At 33.5% G+C, this 19,750-nt stretch overlaps 1 protein-coding gene across 2 annotated transcripts in view; it reads right to left on the bottom strand.

The window, feature by feature from the left end:
* The window catches only part of LOC118182611 (uncharacterized), an 826,788-nt gene extending 808,658 nt beyond the window's left edge, over window positions 1-18,130 (bottom strand). For both annotated transcript variants that reach the window (XM_035352007.2, XM_035351999.2), the window contains exon 1: window positions 17,525-18,130. The gene's annotated coding sequence lies outside the window, so the exon portion shown is untranslated. The remainder of the gene's footprint in view (window positions 1-17,524) is intronic.
* Between the last annotated feature and the right edge of the window lie 1,620 nt (window positions 18,131-19,750).

Here is a 19,750-nt window from a genome sequence, read left to right as displayed (position 1 = left end):
GGAATGGAATGCTGAATTATGAAGGGGATGGAGGCCACCAGCGGACAATTCGAGAATCATTCCATCAGTAAGGGTTACTGATGAGGAGGACAGGAATTTGGATAGCGCAGGTGCTAGACAGTGCTTCTATATGTGTGTGTGTGTGTATTAGGTTACGGCAAAGCACTCGAGGGCTATCTGCCTTAAGGGAGGGATGCCTTCGTGGAGGACTTTTTAAGGGAAACTGGCTCGTATACACGTTACACATGGGGAAAACCACGAAAACACCCATGCAGCCAGCCCGTTCGCGGGATTCGAACCTCGGACCGAACTACCAGTGTTCAGCGACGTTACCGCTCGGCCGCTGGTGGGCCCAGTGCTTCTATAAAACTGATACATCTCAGATATTCTCATCTGTTGTCACCTCCTGCTTATCGTTAGCATATCATTTGAAAACTTATGTCTAATTTTTACTTCTATCTTTACCTCCTGTATCAATAACTATTATCTGCTACACTGGCTGCATTATCAGATCAATTATAAAGGATGCCGTATTTTAACTCGCCTAGAGCCCCACTGATAAGTAACAATAACTATAGCATTTATTGTTAAATAATCACTTTTATAACATAAGCTAAAAATGCTTACAACTAAACGTTTCTGCTGCTTGTAAAATACAATTCTTAATAACTACCAGTAATCATGCAGATTGCTGAGTTCTAACTTCTCTGTAAAAATGAATTTTTAACTTCTAAAACTCTCACTGCATTTCCCTGGAGAAGATTCATATAAATTCACCTATCGATCGAAGCTCGGAAAGCTTTTCGACTAGATTTATTCATGTTAAAGTCCAAACGGCAAAGAACGTTCCAGTAAAAGATGAATGCAGAAAATATTCGTAAGCTCTGGTATAATTTACGTAAATTGTGCAATATCCTTTCTTCTACATTAATTTAATCACAGTACTTTGAAAATGAGTGAGTAACATGGTTTCCGAAATACAAGTAAAAAAAAAAAACAACTTACAAATGAATAATTTTTTCCTCCTTTTTTTTTTTTTTTTTTTTCTCTTTTCCTTCTTTTTCTATTTTTTTACTTTCTTAGAATTAAAAAATATTCCTCTGCTCCGCTTTGGCGATGCTACGGTAGCACATAGGTTCGGCATACTAAAAATTCCGTGTTGATCTCCTAGCAAACGGCGTAGTTTAGTTTTAAGTAATTCTTCTCTCTTCTAAACATATCCCTTGTCTCTAGAACTTAAATTCAAATTAGTATCTCCCGTATTCATCGAAAATACCTTTTCCAGGACTTCCCGCAATTATATGAAACCATGGATAATATCGAAGTTTGTATATAACGCGATATTCGTACAGATTAGAAAAATAAAGCTTATTTAGTAAATTATGTAAAAAAAAGAGGATTACAGAAAATAATAATATAACGTGAGTGCAATCTACATTGCATATTTACGGTCTACGTTCTCTATCACTCTTGTACGGTATGGAAGAAAGAATTAGTTTTCGAGATATGATGCTTTATACTTAAGAACTATACTTATACTTAAGAGGAAAATGTGCAGTTTCAAAGAAAGGCAAAACAATAAAAACACACTTTATCACCAAAGAACTACATAAAACAGAGAAACATCGATTCGAATCTCGCGTAAAAGCTCACGCTGTTAATCGTAGTTGCCATCGGAAGACACTAAAAGCTCTAATATACTACATTTCACCATGTTTTACCACATTTCTAGTTTAGCTAGGATTGTGTAACTTATTTCGTTAATTTTCAATTCTTAAACTTTTTTCTTTGCTGTAATCTGTGATAACCGAAACCAGGATTGAACCAAATTATCCGGGGACATGATTATAAAATCTTACAATAGGCTTTTCCCCAGAGATGCAATCTAGTAAGCAGATCGGTAGAGTAATTCTGTTCTAAAAATCTGTTCTCTTGGACAGATTTGCAATTTTGTAAGTTTTACCGCTTTTTTAAATATTTAGCTGTTATATGTTTCTTGTGTCCAACCTAAAGGTTAAATAAATACAAAAATAGACGCTTTCATTTCTAGACGTTCCAAATAATGTATAACTTTTTAGGAAAGGCAATTCACTATAGGCGCGGGAAAAATCTACCCACAGAAAGTGACTTTTGTCGATTCATTTGCAAAGCGGTGGGATTCTTCCGCACAACAATAGAGACAGACAATAATGCGCCTTCGACAATACCATTTGCCATTTTTGGAAGGCAAACTCGAAAGAATGCATTTTTAGGAAGCCATTCACAAATGAGCGTCTGATTGGCAATACTTTTTGTCTTGGCTCTCGAAATCTACGGAGTGAGAAGTACTTACATTATACAAATGCTTTGTTTGTTATCAAAGAAGCCACTCGAAACAAAAGGGTAAGAGTTAGTCACACAATAAAGACTCATTCATTACTTGAAAAACATCAACTTTAACTCCAATAATATTATGTGATATCGGATAATGAACTGTTCCTGCTGCGCCATAGTTACTTTAATCTACTCAAAATTTGGAATCCATAAATAATGTTGTGTTTAGTATATATTCCCTGTTAAGTCAAATTAAATAGTAATAAGATTAACAATTAGAATCAGATATCTTATTATCCAATTTATTCTACCTAAAGTACCTAAAACGTTATCATTAAATGGGATCTTTGCAATGTAGAACCTGCAGTTCCCTCCCTCTCCTTGCCATTTTTACTCCCAAAGGAATATTAGTCACGAAATGGGATTTTGCATCGAATTGCTACAAATGCTTCGTTTCACTTTTCATTAGAGTCTGTTGCCAATCGGCAAAATGTAAGATAGTTATCTTTTAAATTGAATTTGTCTGTTATAGATTAATAAACTAAGCTAATTGAAAGCAACAGATGTTTTTCATAAGAATATTTGTTTCTTACTTTTTGAATCGGAATGATTTAAATAATAAAATTAATTTAATTCATGATCTCTCTAATTAAAAATATTCAGCATATTTTCATAGAATGACGTTATATATTTTTTATTATTTATTTCATATTTTGTAAATAATTAATGAATTTGTGATTAACAAAGCGATTTAAAAATGAGCAGTGATAACAATGTACAGAATAAAACATTTTCATTTCCAGCCTGCGAGACTATCTGTCGAAAATTCTAAAGGTATGCTGGTTTTAAATATTTTGTGATTTTACTGTTGAATTGAACTTTATGTGGCCTAATGCTGCTGTTAAAACTTTTGTGATCTTGCTGTTGAATTACATATGGCGTAAAGTACGAAGAAAACGATGCTTAATAATAAAGCTAAAAGGAAACAGGGTTAGCAGGAGTCAGTGCAATACCAGACTTTTAGACTGCGAGATCAGTTAGAGCGTAAAAAAAACTTAACAAACCCTTTTGGGCGACCTTTCGAAACCTTTCAGAGTTTGTTTTTTTTTAATCATGATAAGTATTTATTTGTGCTTTCGCCCAAAGCGTGAATTTTTTTTAAATATTCAAAAATATTAATAAGATGAAATTTTTTCTTATTTACCCGTGATATGCAAATCATGCCGGAGCTATAGATCTTCATCTATAATTACTCCGACGATCGTTTTTCCGCACCATTTCACAGATAAAAATCGTTACAAATAGCGTTATTTACTCCCAATCCATCTTTCTCCAACTATCCTTTTATTGCAATAATTGTTTGTAAATCACGCTCTCGGTGTAGTATTTCTTTCATACATCATTTAAGGTATAAAACCAGGAATGAAATATGTATTAATTATCGCAAATGCGTTTTCTTAATCTATATATAAATCTGGCAGAGGGTGATGCAATAGTGGGTTTCATAGGATCCTCCTGTGGGCATGTGGTTTAGGGGCCTTATTAGAGATATTTTCAAATGCTATTTAATCAAGTTGCGATATAAATGTATTTATGTCAGTTTCCGTTAGTTTATTTCTGTTAGTTTTTGGAAATTTCAAGATTAGTTTTCCAATTTGTATTTATAAGGAGTTTTTATTTATAAGTAACAAAATATTAAAGTTGCTTTCAATGACCCAAGTGAAAGGGATGCGAATTGTGAAAACGTTTTAACTCTGGAACAAACGTATATTCATTTGAGGGAAAAATCAGAGAAAAAGAACTATATAGTATACGAAATTTTTATTATAAAACATTTTTATTATAAATAAATCCTGTTTATTTACAGTATATGTAACTTATTTATAACATTTAACAGTTCCCTCTCTTAATCTTTCTCTTGTATTCATCGTGTATTCCCAACATCATTCTAGAAGGAGAAAGAAAAAATAAATAGGTAGTAAAGGTTCCACTGTGTAAAGATTCGGTTGCCCAGTCGTTAGTGACGCTGACTACCGTACCGAAACTCCTGGTTTCGAATCCTGAAGAGATGATTGTTTGTAAGCATACAGCATCCGAGCGACAAGGGGGCACTCAAAATACATGCGAGCGAAAAGTCCTCTGGAGAACTTATTGGCAGAAGAAGAAGGTTGGGAACACTGAGGCTGCTCCCTTGGCATTTTCTCTCAAAACAAGGGAGAAACTGAACAGTTTGCGATCCTGGTAAGCTTGGCAAGAGATATTTGTAGCTAACACAGTAGCATGACAGGAGCCAATACCTGCTTGCTAATTTCCAAACACCTAGTGCCCTCCGCGCTTTATATTGGCTTGAAAAAGATTCCGAACTTGAGAAAATGAAACATTATAACAATGCATATCAGCAGAAAATTGTACAACACTTATTTCGCTTTTTTTTTAAAAATAAAAGTACCGCCGCCCTGTCATCTTTATAAATAAAATCTTTTTAACCCCTATTATCGAAATGGGGGGGGTTGAAATGGTTCGTTGATAGACAGCGCGGCTAACGATTATTTTGTACGGAGATTCGTAAACCTCTGAATTACATTATCCCTATGCATATTATCCATTCTGAAGATTATCCATGCATTTTCCTCTACTCCGCCCTCTAAAAAAGTAAGAGAAAAAAACTATTTTTGATAATAGTAAGCAGAAAAGAAAAAAAAAATTAAAGAACTTAATTCATAATTTTTGATACACTGGATCTCACCGTTAACGACTATAATGAAATGAACAAAAAATTAACTCTGACTGTTATCTTGAAGGGGAAAAAAAAAAAAAAAAAAAAAAAAACGGAATCCCATATCGGAAGAGAAGAAAGTTTTTCAAAATGAGAATTAAATTTAGTTATTTAGATTACGGGAAAGCATGCGAGGGCTATCTGCCTAAGGGGAAGATAGGCTTTGTACAGGACTTGTAAATAAAATCACCTCGTAATTTTATTATGATAAAGGAAGTACACAAAAATTATCATCCAGCAATCAATTCATCCAAGGTCGAACTACCAGTATTCAGTGATTTTACAGGTCTGCCATGTAATGGTTGGCCTGAAACTGAGGTATGCAACGGAATGGTGTTCTGAGCAAAATATAATTGAAGAACTCTCTGAGCTGCTCATCTTTGTCGAGATGTAAGTTGGCGATCCCTTTCCCATAAAGAGCCTTTTTCAAATCAAAACAGTCTTATATGCTCAACCTAACAATTACAGAAAGCATTAAGATTAATTAAAAAAAGATATGCTAAGTTTATTTAAGTTTAGAAAATCGCATGCAGATACTCTGATCTTTATGAGAAATGCCTCTCCAAAAATATGGGGTCATCCGGTATGTAAGACCATGTTATATTTTTGTAATTACTTTCCTTTGCAGCGAAAATGAACTCTAAAAGCAAAAATATAAATCTCATTAATAATAGCATGAGAGAAAAAATTTTGACATATTTGTTGCAAAGTTAAACAGGAAAAAGTAAACTGAATTAATCTATTCGACTAACTCTTAATGCCTTTCTGTTAAGTTGTGGACATTAGGATATTTTTTGGAGGCCGGAGAGATGAAAAATTAACAACACCCTCGCCGAGAATCGAACCACGGACCTTTGGAACACTGGCCCAGCGTGCTACCGTTACACCACGAAGGCACTTAGGCAAATGGGAGAAATACCTTATAAAGTTAGAGAATATCGTGGTCAGTTGTTAGTGATTTTAGTGCAGCAAATGATTTTAGTTTAATATTAAGATATTTAATTTCGAAACATCTTTAAAATTTGACTCTTTTTTCTGAAAATTTATGAATACATTTTATATTAAACTAATATTTTTATCTTAAAATTTTCTTAACCAACCGTATTAAAGCGAAACCTGCCATGTGAGAGTGTTCTAATACTCGCTGTAATTTCTTAAACCATATTGGAGTGAAACAGGACTCTAAAAATGCTGCATTATATGAATATTTTCCGAATACTCTGAATTCGTTTGATCGAAACTGTCTTTAAGTGTGCTATATTATACGTAGGAAGCTCCAAGCTCTTTTATCTTGTCAGAACAAAATTGTATTGTAGAATGCTGTATTTAACAGGGATTTCTCGATTCTGTTAATTAGGTAAGAGTGAAAGAGCCGGTTAGGAAAAGCATAGTAAAGCACAGTACATGCGGCTGGCTGTTTGTTTATAGTATTAAAATATACTGTGACAACAGCGAATATTATTTTCATTCAGGGAAATAAAAGCTCAGTTTTAAATGATTTGTTTCTGACTTTTTTGACGAAATTTGACCTGTAGAATTCCGTATCTTTATATTCTTATTTAGTTTTTGCATCTTAAGGATGAATGCTATGTAAAAGGAAAATCTGATGTGGACACCACATGACTTCCTTGTGCGGCCTATTAAATTATGCACATTTTTTGCAACATTCGATTTAAACTTATTTCCTCGAATTTCATTGGAGATATATTTCTCATTCAATCAATTCAATTCTCATTTCGCGACAAGGCAAACATATATAAAAGCTCGGCTGCCTTCTTTGTTCAAGGAATATGTGCTGATCTAATAAAAATGTAGAGCGCATAAGACGCTCGTCCGTATGTGAACCAAATATTGAGAATCCTGACTTGCTTTTCCTCAATAATAAAGTTACTTTGAATCTTGACGTTGTTTGCCTTGCCAAGTTTCTTCGGTACTCATCTATTACGCCACAGCCAAGCTCCATATCATTCATTTTATATCATTACATTTAGTTGGACAGGATGCGTACCTGCTGCCTAGAACTCCAACGGGAAAAGTATCTGCAAGTTCATCGTTCTTAAAGTTACATATCATCGAGTATCCAAATATGGTACTTACTTCATTTTGCAAATTCTTCAGAAAAAGAGCGTGGAACTAACTCCCAATGCAGTGCTTCCAAAATTTGTGCTTTCATTACATATATATATATGTGTGTGTGTATATATATATACATATATCAGTATGAAAAGTATGAAAGAAAACTACTAACTTAATCGTTCTTCTGATTTCTGATTTTAAATGGTTATATCCTTTTCCTGTATTCTAAACTACGTCAATTGAAAAGCAAACCGCATTACGTCGTCTGCAATTTGATAAGCTCTGGTCCAATCATAGTTCAAAATTTAAACAAAAATCTTAACGTAAGCTGTGTGTTTCTCTGTTTAATCCATTGTCTCAAAACGTGATAAGTTGTTTGGAGAATTTGGGGTGCTTGTCGCATCCTTAGTGATGTCTTAAAAATTAACTATCAAGAAATAAAATTATGCGATGAAACTACTACTACTACTTTTTGGTCTCCAAAATCCCATCCGTCTATTACGCATTCTATCGGTATGCCAGCAATATCTATAACCATCTCAGTAAAGAGTGAAAAATAATTGATGTATTCTCTCTCAAGCATCCTGAAACATTGTTAGTTTGAAATCCTTAAGTCATTATCTCCACTGAACTATTGCATTTATATAATTACATAATACTTTGAGTACATCTGTGGTTCTTTGTCCAAATAACACAATTTTTTAAAATTATCTTACCATAGCTTGTTGAATTAAATCCCTGAAACTAAACAAAACTATTAGAAAATTTTCGCTTCTTGCCAAAAATTACTCTTGGACCCACGGCTAGATCATGCTTCACACTTTAAGAAATTCTATGATGCATTTGCTCAAATAAAAAAAAATATTAAAAATTATTCTACAGTAACTTGTTCAAATAAATCTTTGAAACTAACAAACATATTGTTGGTAACTAACAAATTTATGCATTGGAAGCTGTATTTTTTCGTAATCCACCTTTCATTTTATAACAAATACTTATTTTGAATGATTTTCATATAACTCACATTAGGCATAATTTCGGAAGAATGCAATGTATTAACATTATTTTTACTCTATGAAATTGGAAACACTCTTTTGACTTTTAACACAAAGTCATCGCAGAGATTCAACGTCTCCCTCCCCTTTTAAACGCAGCATTAACTTTATTCATGCAAATGTTCTTAGTCGTAGGTATTTGTCTTATTTTCTTAATCTAAAATTTGTGGTTTCTCTCACAATTGGGAGTGACCATCAACCCCCTTTACACAGCCCCTATGGAAAGGGAGTGTAATGAAGATTGAAGAATTCGCGGAAACAAGAAAACTTCCAACAACTGCGGAATATGGATCCAAGAAGATTGGGTTACTTTCTTATCGCTAGCATGAATCATTAACTAGTTTAATTTTTAAAAGGAGTATGATGCTTTACAAACATTTCCGTGATCAATAGCATTCAGATTTGAAGCAAACATAATTAAATATAAATTTATACGGCTATAATTAACAAATTTTTAATAATATGACATTATGATTGAACCCTCTCATCACTACCGTTTACGTAGAAAAATTTATTTAAAATATATCAGGCTGGAAAATGATAAAATATTATTTCGCAAAATGAAACGTTTAGTTAACAGTGTGAACAAAGGAAAATGCATTAAACGATATACATGTTAAAGATATCAAGATGTCTGGCACAACTTCATTTCTACTTATTAGCTAGCAAGACCTTCAAGTCGAGGGACAAGCTTAAGATAATCCAAATTATACAATGACATGATAAAAGTAAAATGTAAAAACTTGACTTATTTAACCTAAATCTTTAATGATCTGTTGTTGATACAAATTAAAGACTTGTAACTAACACAGTTATGAACTAAATGCTTTGCAATCTGCAGGTTGCCAATTATACAATAAATATTTATTACGATTTTTTTTTTTTTTTTTTTTTTTTTTTTTGTAATTAGCTATTTACGTCAGTAATGTCTCAACTAATCGTAATTCGGCAAGTTTATATCAGACCTGGTGAATCCTAAACAGAATCCCCGCAGAGAAAGGATTGGATTATTTAATTATGGCAAAAGCACACGAGAGATATCTGCCTAAAGGGAGGGATGCCTTCGTGGAGGACTTTCTAAGGGAAACTGGCTCGTATACACGTTACACATGGGGAAAACCATGAAAACGGCCATGCAGCCAGCCCGTTCGCCGGATTCGAACCTCGAACCGAAATACCAGTGTTCAGCGTCTTTACCGCTCCGCCGCTGGTGGGCCCCCACGCAGAGAAAGAGAGAGGATGCAAGGTGCGATTAATGTTCAAATAGATGGGTGCTATGAAAAACAGATATAATCACTTTATCAAAATTCTACATTATAACTTAAAAGTGAGCTGAGGATAAGGTGAGTAAGACTTTTGGTTCACAGAAAAAAGAGAGAGGGTTTAAAATCTGAAATAAATATACTTATTTTGAGAAAAATAGTTAACTAAACACAATATGCATACATATATAGACAAGCAGCAGTATCTACACATCTCTATACAACTTTCTACAAATAGATCCCCACGCTTTCAAACGTGTGTGAACAAATGTTTTTGTTTTACATAGTTCAAGAAAGCTATCCATATTATAAATATCGATAAATGGTGAGGGAAATTTTAAACAAACAGAGATAAATAAATCTGTGAGATAAATAATAAATAATATGGATAGATTTCTTGAACTATGCAAAACAAAAACATTTGTTCACACACGTTTGAAAGCGTGGGGATCTATTTGTAGAAAGTTGTATAGAGATGTGTAGGTACTGCTGCTTGTCTGCATGTGTGCATATTGTACATGAATGCATACATATACTGCTATGCTGCTTTCGAAATTTTCTATTGAATTGGTGTATCTCAACAAACTCTTTTTTAACAAACTTTTTTTCATAATTTACATGTATTCATGTAAAGAGCACTAGTACAATGTCGTATTTTCATTTATTGAATGCTCTAAACAGAATTGACTCCTATTGAAATTAAGTACGAAAATTCAATCCTTTGCATTTACTGTAATTGAAGTGACAGGTAAATTTTAAATTACAGTAACAAGTAAGATGGAATTAAATCTAATTAAACGAAAATGGATATTTCCAAATAGCCAAAATGAATATTTCCTTTCAAATATGATACTCAAATTGTTCGCGATTACAGTACTTCCTTTATTTCGTAGAAAGAAGTAAAAACCTGAAGTTAATCATCTCGAATCCTGAGTTTCATCAATTGCTTGTTTCATATCTCGCCAAGGGCCGAGAGGTAAAACCACTGGTTGCTCGATTCGAGTTCAAATCCCGGTGAACAGAAGCTTAGCAACAAAAACGTTTTCTAGGTTTTCCTCACGTGTAAATGTAAATATAAGGTAAATTCTCCTAAAAAGTTCCTACACTAAGGCATTCCTTACCTTAGAGACACCCCTCATATGCTTTGCCGTAATTCAAATAATTCAACCCTTGCTTCACATAAGACTACCATTTCATAGCGAAGATTTTGAATTCTATACATTTGGAGAAAATAACATTTAAGGATTGGATTGGATTATTCAATTATGGCAAAGCACACGAGGGCTATCTGCCTAAAAGGAGGGATGCCTTCGTGGAGGACTTTCTAAGGGAAACTGCCTCGTATACACGTAACACATGGGGAAAACCCCGAAAACACCCATGCAGGCCAGCCCGTTCGCGAGATTCGAACCTCGGACCGAACTACCAGTGTTCAGCGTCTTTACCGCTCGGCCGCTGGTGGGCCAAATAGCATTTAAGATAAAAGTCTCTATATTAGATGACGACGAAATGAGAAAAATAGCGTAATAATCGCAAATAAGTATGGGAAGCTTTTGCAAGAAACGGAAATGGGAAATTGACTAGGTGAACAGCAAAACTTATGATATAAGAAACATTTATGAAGACTTAAGAATTTTGAAAATAACAAGAAATATGGAAAATTTACGGGTTAAAAAGTATTGAAAAAGTCTGAAAAGTTTTTTATTTTAACGGTGGCCCAAAAGGGTTTGTTGAGTTGGTTTTTACGCTCTCTGAGCTTGCAGTCTACCAGTCTGCTGTTACACTCACTCCTAATAACTCCCCTTTTTTTTGTTCTTTTTAGCTTCATTATTAAGCATAATTTCCTTCTCACTTACGCCATATACAATTCAGCAGAAAATTGCAAAGATTTTAAAAGCCGCCTAGCAGTATATGTTTAGAATTCCCGATGCAGCGTATTGGCGTACGTTTTGCACTCTAACAACTCTCTTTTCAACAGGCGTATTGGCATACGCCTGTTTTTTCACTCTTTTCTCAGTTCACCATATCAACGTTCAGTTTTCTTACTAAGACAGCTTTTTTTTTTTCTTTCTTTTTCTTTTTATTTATTTATTTTATTATTATTATCGTTTTGTGGGTCTACTTTATTCATTGAATGTCACGTACTTGGCGCTTAGACCAAATAAAATTCGATTCAACAGCAAAACCACAAAATATTTGAAAACAGCATATCTTTAGATTTTCCGATAGACAGTCTCGCCCGCTGGAGATAAAAATATTTTTTTTCTCTTACAGTGTTGCCACTGCTAGCTTTGAAATCGTTGAGTTTGTTAACCAAAAATTCGTTAATGTTTTACAAAATATGAAATAGATAATAAAACTAATTCGAAATTCAAAATTTGGACTTCCATGTGTCCGTGTTCGGGTGGGAGACTACGTTATTCAAAATCAGATGGCTCTAGGTACCGTCGATTTTTTTCACAATGCGAGGAACATATATACATATATACACACATACATGCAGATTCTTGATTATTTAATTTTCTTTGACAGTAACAAAAAGGAATAATATTTGGTAGCAACAGTTTGAAACGCATTTAAATATTTCCACGCAAAATGTCGTTTCGAAACCAATATTCCATTCGGTCTAGTACCTTATTCGCCTCTTTTAGACTAAAAATAGAAATTTTTGAGATCTTAAAGAAGTATTCATGGAAGCTTACACTTATTAAAAGGAAATTCTCAACTCAATCTACTAGAGGAACTTAACAATTTCCTGCGTTCTATATTTGTAATAAAATTTTTCTGAGGTTTGCTAATATTTTTTTTTCATTCTATCATCTTCAGGTTAAAGCATTATGAAGTTACATAATGTTTCTATGACAAAAAATGTCCTGAAAAAATTAACCGAATTAAAAAAGTGTCATGTTATTTGAGCTATAAATCAAAGAAAGAGATTTTTTCAGGAAGGTCTCGGTTAGGAATAAAATTTACGAAGTATCCCTATCTGAGGCTTACTTGGGAGTGAAACTAGCAATAGCGATTTAAGAAGTTAAAAATGGGCTCATTGATTACTAAGTGATATATATACATTTGTAATAGCACCTTATACGAGAAAAAAATTAAAGACAAAATTTAAGAAAAAAAAAAAAAAAAAAAACATACTGTAAAACATCTCTGCAATCCTCAAATTTCGCTGATTTATTTTTTCACAATTGGTTTTATAAGGTGATGAGTACTTTTAGGTAAGTACAGTTACACAGTATCGGTAATATTTTTCAACGTATTTTGCAAATAAAGCTGAATAATTAATATGTAACTATGACTAAGTGGCAATAGTTTATTAATAATTCACGTCCTCCATTTTTATAGTTTTACTCTAGTAATTAATGAACAAAATTATTTACATATCATGTTAAAAAGCTGAATACATGCTAAAATTTACATTGATTAAGGTTTTACTTTTTTAAATCAACAAGCTTATTTTTTGAGAAAATCTTTACTCCATTTGCTACAAGAAGTAAACTATTTCTGTTGTACTGGAATGTAATTTTTATCTTCAAGTTTTCAATTCTTTAAAAAAATGAAGATATTTCTTCATTTCTTTTATATTCTTTCCATTTTGGATGGTAACATGAAAGAAAACTCGTAGACAAACTTGTCGTTGAAAAACGTGGAGCTCAACTGAAAAACATTGCCAATAGATGAACGTACAATGGTTTGAAGACTATATACTACAGACCCTATGTTGCTGGTTCCTATATTCCTACCCTATGCTCCTGGCTATTAGCTCTCCTGCATCCTTAATACTGTTTGCTATTATACTTGGGGTTATACTGGAATGTTTGGATTACAGCAAAGCACACGAGGACTTTGCATCTAAGAGTTGACTTCGTGGATGATTTTTTAAGGAAAATTGACTAGTATTTACGTTATACCTGGGAAAAGTCATGAAAACTCTCATGAAAGCAGCCTATTGGCCGGGATTTGAGCTCAGGTCGAACAACTCTATTTTACCACTCAGCCGCTAATGGGTTTTATTTGAATTGAAAACATGATGAATAAAAATGAGAATCTTAACTTTGAACGTCAGTTTTAATAATCATTGCTTGCAATATTTTCCCCTTTAGAGTTGCTTTCTGTAAAAGTTTGTACCTCTTACTTTGTTTGTAATAAAATCGAACTTTTAATTACTTTCATTTTCAAACAAGAAATAGGTTTTTCCTCATGCGCAAATATTATTCTGCGTAAGAGCTCTGTGCGACCTCATTGAGGAAATGCAATAGAAAATTAGAGCCATACATTAGTAAAAAAAGATAATAAACAGCATGTTCATGAAGCAAAGTGCTATGCAAAAGTGGTACTTATTGGTTTTCTCGGCTCACCCGGCGGTTCTTGGCGATAATTTCTAAGCATAAAAATGTTTGGGGAACAAAGATTTCCAGTGTTATTTTAAAAAACATTATCTGTTTATACAACTGTAAATATTTTATTAGTGGTAATTATAGACAATGTGGTAGAGCGCTCAATAATATTTACGAATTGTTGGGAAGAATATTCTACACAGCATTTGGAATCAAGCTGCAAATCACAAATGTAATTATTATCGAAAAGAACGTTTTTCGCTTATCTTTCCCAAAACGAGCTTTACTTTGGTTGTCCTTCCCTAATAACCCCACTTTAGAGGCTTTAAGGCGAAGATATGCGGAATTAATACCACCAGTGGACGAGGGATAAGACCGCTAAGCTTCACTGGACCCTAGCCCCTTTTCAAATTCCTGCGAACGGGCTGATTCTTTCAATGTTTTCTTAGCTATCTGCACGTATTCGCCATATTCAATTAAATAATACAAAACAAAAAGTAAATTTTACAAAGGACCGTCTTATGCTGAAGCATTTCCAATATTCAAATAGTTGAATCTTAGCTAATGTTAAGCAATACGTATCAAACATTTTCCTACAAAAAGTAAGTATGCTAATTTTGCCTGTCGATGACCTTTAAATTTAATGTTCTTACTCTCTAAAAATAGGGTTTTTGTCTATAAAATAAGTAGTATCAATAAAATGTTTTTAAATGTCATTTTATTTCGTTCTTGTTACTAAAATTGTTAATCTAGGAGACATATTTCTTGCATTTAGAAAACCGCAAATTAAGTAAACCGATGACGACTGATATATATATATATATATTCTTTTGCTAGAAAAGTTCCTCCATATTAGCTATAGTTTAAATATTTTCTCAAAACGCTTGTATTTTGAATTTATTAATTTTATTCATCGAACCCAGTTAGGAACAAAATTCGTTAAGCAAATGAAGTGCCTCTAGAATTAAACGCTTTAAATAAATAACCGCGTAACACATAACGTATGACTAATATTCTCCTTCCAGATCTGATGCTGTGTGAAGCAACGTTACGCACTCGAAAATGTGAGCGGAAAATAAAATATGCGTCAGTTTATGGTTATTGTAACAACAAATGTTGCCAGAGGTGAAGGTGATAACTGAAGCTTGAAAGTATTTTCTAACATAAAGGCTGCACCTGTAACTTTTCGGATCCTACGCAAAAAAAGAAAAATTAAACTTCTGCATTAAAAAGAAGCACATAAATGATATTAAGGTTTAATCCTAGTATCCGGTGCATACGGGATTTGGTTACTTTTGGCGACTTTATGATGAGCAGAAAAACGGGACATATACGATGAGTAGTAAACAGGTCATTCAAAGAATATATATATTTATATATAGTATATAGTGTATAGTACATAGACGTTCTTTGGATCATTTTTGGTGTTAGCGATAATTTTCAAAATCGCGCCATGGCTGCACCGTATACTAGGATTTCACCGATATTAGTTTTAAATATACAGGTTTTGAAGCTGCATTAAATTTTCATTATTAATTTACAAAATATGTAAGAATGAGAGAATGTAAGAATATATGAGAATAAAAAAATATTTTTTAAGAAATTAAATTTATTTTCTAGTTCCGTTGCTATAAATTAGTTAATAAGACCCTCATAACAAAGGGGCTTTAGAATAATATTTTTTATGGACTGCCTTGTCAGGGAGTTAAGCTGTTATTTCGAAATTAGTAAAGCGTAAATAATTTATACTAGTTCCAGTATGCATTATGAATATTAACCTCAGGCGTTGCTTATTAGTAATGCTAAGAACATTTTTTAAATTATTCTGACTTTAATAAATGGGAATATATATTTTTTTATTTCTATTTCGTTTTTTAGAAACAGAGATCACATTCTCAACTTTATTTATAAAACAGCTCTTTTTTCATTTCCTGTTCATCATTATTTACATTTTTCAAGTCTTTGATAAAATTAGATAAAAATTTTAATTTATTCTATAGCTCATCACTTCTTAGCGAACCAATAGCTATTCTTTCATAAGTTGCTAAAAATTTATAAAAGCTTCACTCCAAAATCCTCATTTGTTTCTAACTGCACATTGCTGTCGTTGTTATTATAATGAAAAGTACATTTTTAAATACATATACATTTAAGTGGAATAATTATTTACAGCTATATTTTCTAATTTGTTGAGGCCTCTATTTTTAACAAGTTGCTTATGATAGCATATGCTACCTTTGTAAGCATTGAATTTCGAGAAGATCTACTGTCAGTATTTATTCTATTGAACTTTTTTTGTCAATTCATATTCATTAAATTTAATCGAACTCATCCGCTTATTAAATATGTAGGAGTTGCTACTCAAACATCTGGCTTTTCGGCTTCTATCTTGTTTGATGTTGTTTTGACATCATAATTTTAAGGTTATTGTATTAATTTCTGCAGATCATTGTATATTTGACGAAGGTTTCATAGTTAAATATTTCTTTGCCATACACTTTTCTAATATACTTTGAATATGTGTGAAATGCGTATATGGGGCAAATTCAATTAGAAAGTCAGCCCACCAGTGGCCCAAGTCGCTGAAAATTGGTAGTTCGTTCGGAGGTTCAAATTCCGCGAACGGGCTCTGGTGGCATAAGCGTTTTCGTGGTTTTCTCATGTGTCACGTGTATGCCAGTCAGTTTCCCTTAGAAAGTCCTCCACGAAAGCATCCCCATCGACCAAACCAAATTTTTAGATAGTCGTCCACGAAGTCAACACTCTCCTTAGGCAGATAGCCCTCGAGTTCGTTGCTATAATTAAGTAAACCCTAACTAAACCGAACCTTGGGTAGGGGAGAAATTAAAAGGTCTTGAGCTTTATTTAAATTTTAAAAAAAGGTTAATTCTACAAAACATTTTATTACCGTATTCACAATTAAGTTTAACGAATGACTTAACGCAAGGAGCTAATTCACAGAAGCGTTGTGCTATTTTAATAAGATTTTAAAATCATAGCAACAGGATACATTTACATTACTCTGTTCTTGGCAGTTTCCAATACTGTATTCATTTCTTGAAAATGTCATATAAACTAATGTTCTAAAGTTTTTGTTATTATGGATGTAACCGGAGCAAGAAATTCTTAATTTATTTTACCATGCAAAGCATATAAAACTGTTGTAAAGATTTACACATGAGTTATGTTAGATATAGAGATGTTACTGTTATTTCATATAAGGCCCTTTTCCTTTGCTTTTATGACAAAATCTTCCTTTCAAAAATTGTTTGATTCGTACAAAAGTGAATGCTGGCAGTTGAATTATTAGAATACACTTATATATGTGAGTGCAAATTCAGAAGAGGAGAGGAGATGCAGTTTAGCTAAAGATAACAGGTAAATTCAATTTGCCCATGATACAAAATATTTCACGAAAACGATACATATTTATTCAAAGTAAAATCAGTACTGTGGGTATGTTATGTACTTAGTGCATCGAAAAAGGTAGTCCAGACGATAAACTAATAACAAGAAATGCTTAAAACTGACAATTATTGAAACTGGTAATTTTTAGTTATGGATTTAGAACTTACTTATTTTAGCATTTATATTACTGACTTCAGTTTAAAAAAATTACAGCCAATGTAGTCAGAAATTTCACTTTCTTTGCAACACTTTAAAGCGTTAAATTTTTTGAAAACACAAACGTTGGCTTACCTGTCAATCCAAAACAACTCTGGGGAGATGTCAGTGATGGTAAGTTTATAATATCCAATAAGATGAACACAATAGTCTTCCCAACGCAAAGTTGCAAATGTAACACCAAATCAAGTACGATTATATTTCTTTGGCTATGACTAAGGCTTTTCTAGATAAATATTTAACGGTATAGCAGATGCATTTCTTTTCCTTTTAAACTTAATGTTATGTCACAAATATGCACCCTTGCGTTTACTAAGTATCTTTTAGAGTGTATAAGGTTATTTTAATATGGTCTTTACAGGGTAAAAATTGGCTAGATTCACAGATTCACTCTTGGATGAGATTCAAAGATACAATGCATATTAAGAAGGGAAATCTGTAAAACATCGTTGGTACCCAGATTTCTGCAATAATACGCCTAAACAACGGTAAACTTTTATCAGACAGAAAACATTATCACATTCTGAAATCACAACACCGATGTAGAACACTTCGTTATCATCACCTATTTTGATTGACAAGCTTCGTCTAGCACGCCGCCGATGTAAACAAAACAGGTGCACGCCGAAAAAGCCACCCGCAAGCCGCCAAATTCGTGTCGGTCGTTCTCGAATGTGGCGGGCGTTCGTTTTGCGCCGATCATCCTTCACGTGGATGAAACTACGCTTTAACTCCCGACGACAGGGGGCGCTGAGCGTAGCAACACTTCTTCCTGTCCTAAAGCGAGGAAAAAAGATGTTTCCGCCGCTTTTTAAAACAAAATTCTCAACTGGAGCAAGAAAAATGTTCCTGTTGGATGAAACTGTGATCAGTTCATTTGCACTCTCTTCCATCAGAGTTTTCTCCAATGACGTCATTTTATCAAATCGACGTTAAGAATTGGTTCTTCAGCCATTTGGATACTCAAAGGCAATCGAGATTTACCAAATTACTCAAATCTATACCCTACAGAGAGATCTGAAAATTCTCATTTATCTGCTTATTTACCTCCATGTAACATGAAGCCAATGCTAGTCATTTATATTTTAATAATTATGCATAGGATAACTGCAGCATTTAAAATATAACTTTTTCAGCCTGATTTAAGAAACAATTTTATCATTGTTTGACCTCCTGAGTACATTCCGTTACCTAAGTCAATATAGGGGCTAATTGACGTTGGCTATCAAGTTGACGTTGGACTCACTTTGAAACAGAAAATTTTTATCTGCAGTGTCTCATGAATTAGAGACATTTCAAAATCTAGCCATGCAAATTCCTTCTAGACACTAGAAGACACTAGACACTAGACTTCCTCGGTAAAAAAGAGAGAATACCAACCATTCAGATTTCATTCCCAACTGATCAAAAATGCGTTGGAGCTAGACAGACAACAAATTTTCCCTTTGTGCATTAAAAATTCCAGCATAGAGTAGACCCGTGTTTTTTTTTTTTTTTTTTTTTTTTTTTTTTTTTTTTTTTTTTATGTTATCAACGCTAACTGCAAGCAGACAGTTTCTGAATCCTTCATACGGCAACAGTTAAAATAATCTTTGATTAAACGGCACATTTTTTAAAAAGTGTTTGCAAAATATTTTCTCTTAAGCTTAGGAGGCCCACCAGCGGCCGAGCGGTAAAGTCGCTGAACACTGGTAGTTCGGTCCGAGGTTCGAATCCCGCGAACGGGCTGGCTGCATGGGCGTTTTCGTGGTTTTTCCCATGTGTAACGTGTATGCGAGCCAGTTTCCCTTAGAAAGTCCTCCACGAAGGCATCCCTCCCCTTAGGCAGATAGCCCTAGTGTGCTTTGACATAATTAAATACACCATACCACACCTTAAGCTTAGGTTTCGCTTTAGGAAAATCAAATAATCTGAGGGTATGGAATTAGGTGAAAGAGTATGATTAAGAACCAGTGCACCTTTTTTTGCAGTAGTTTGAATATAGATGTATTTTATGAACAAGCATTATCATACCGCCACCACCCCCCCCCCGAAAAAAATAATTAGCCCTTCCAGTCCTAACGTACGGAATTTTTTCAAAAGTTTTGTGTCCTTTATTTTTTCACAGAACAATGAAGTTGTTATTTATCCTTCAGATGAGCATTTTCTATATCGGCTGGAGCAACCATTTCCAAGTTCATCTTCCTTACCTTCAGGCTTATTAAGGAAGCTTTCGTGCCAAATAAATGCATTACATAGTACTAATGTTTAATATCCGAAATATGCATCCATCATGCAAAATATCTTCGTTGTGGCTTAAAT

The sequence above is a fragment of the Stegodyphus dumicola genome, chromosome 7 (assembly GCF_044657685.1).
Source record: "Stegodyphus dumicola isolate Sdum_Otavi_A_Nest chromosome 7, ASM4465768v1".
NCBI classification, from domain to species: domain Eukaryota; kingdom Metazoa; phylum Arthropoda; class Arachnida; order Araneae; family Eresidae; genus Stegodyphus; species Stegodyphus dumicola.
The sequence above is the reverse complement of the archived record's forward strand: the minus strand, read 5'-3'. Positions and strand labels throughout refer to the sequence as shown.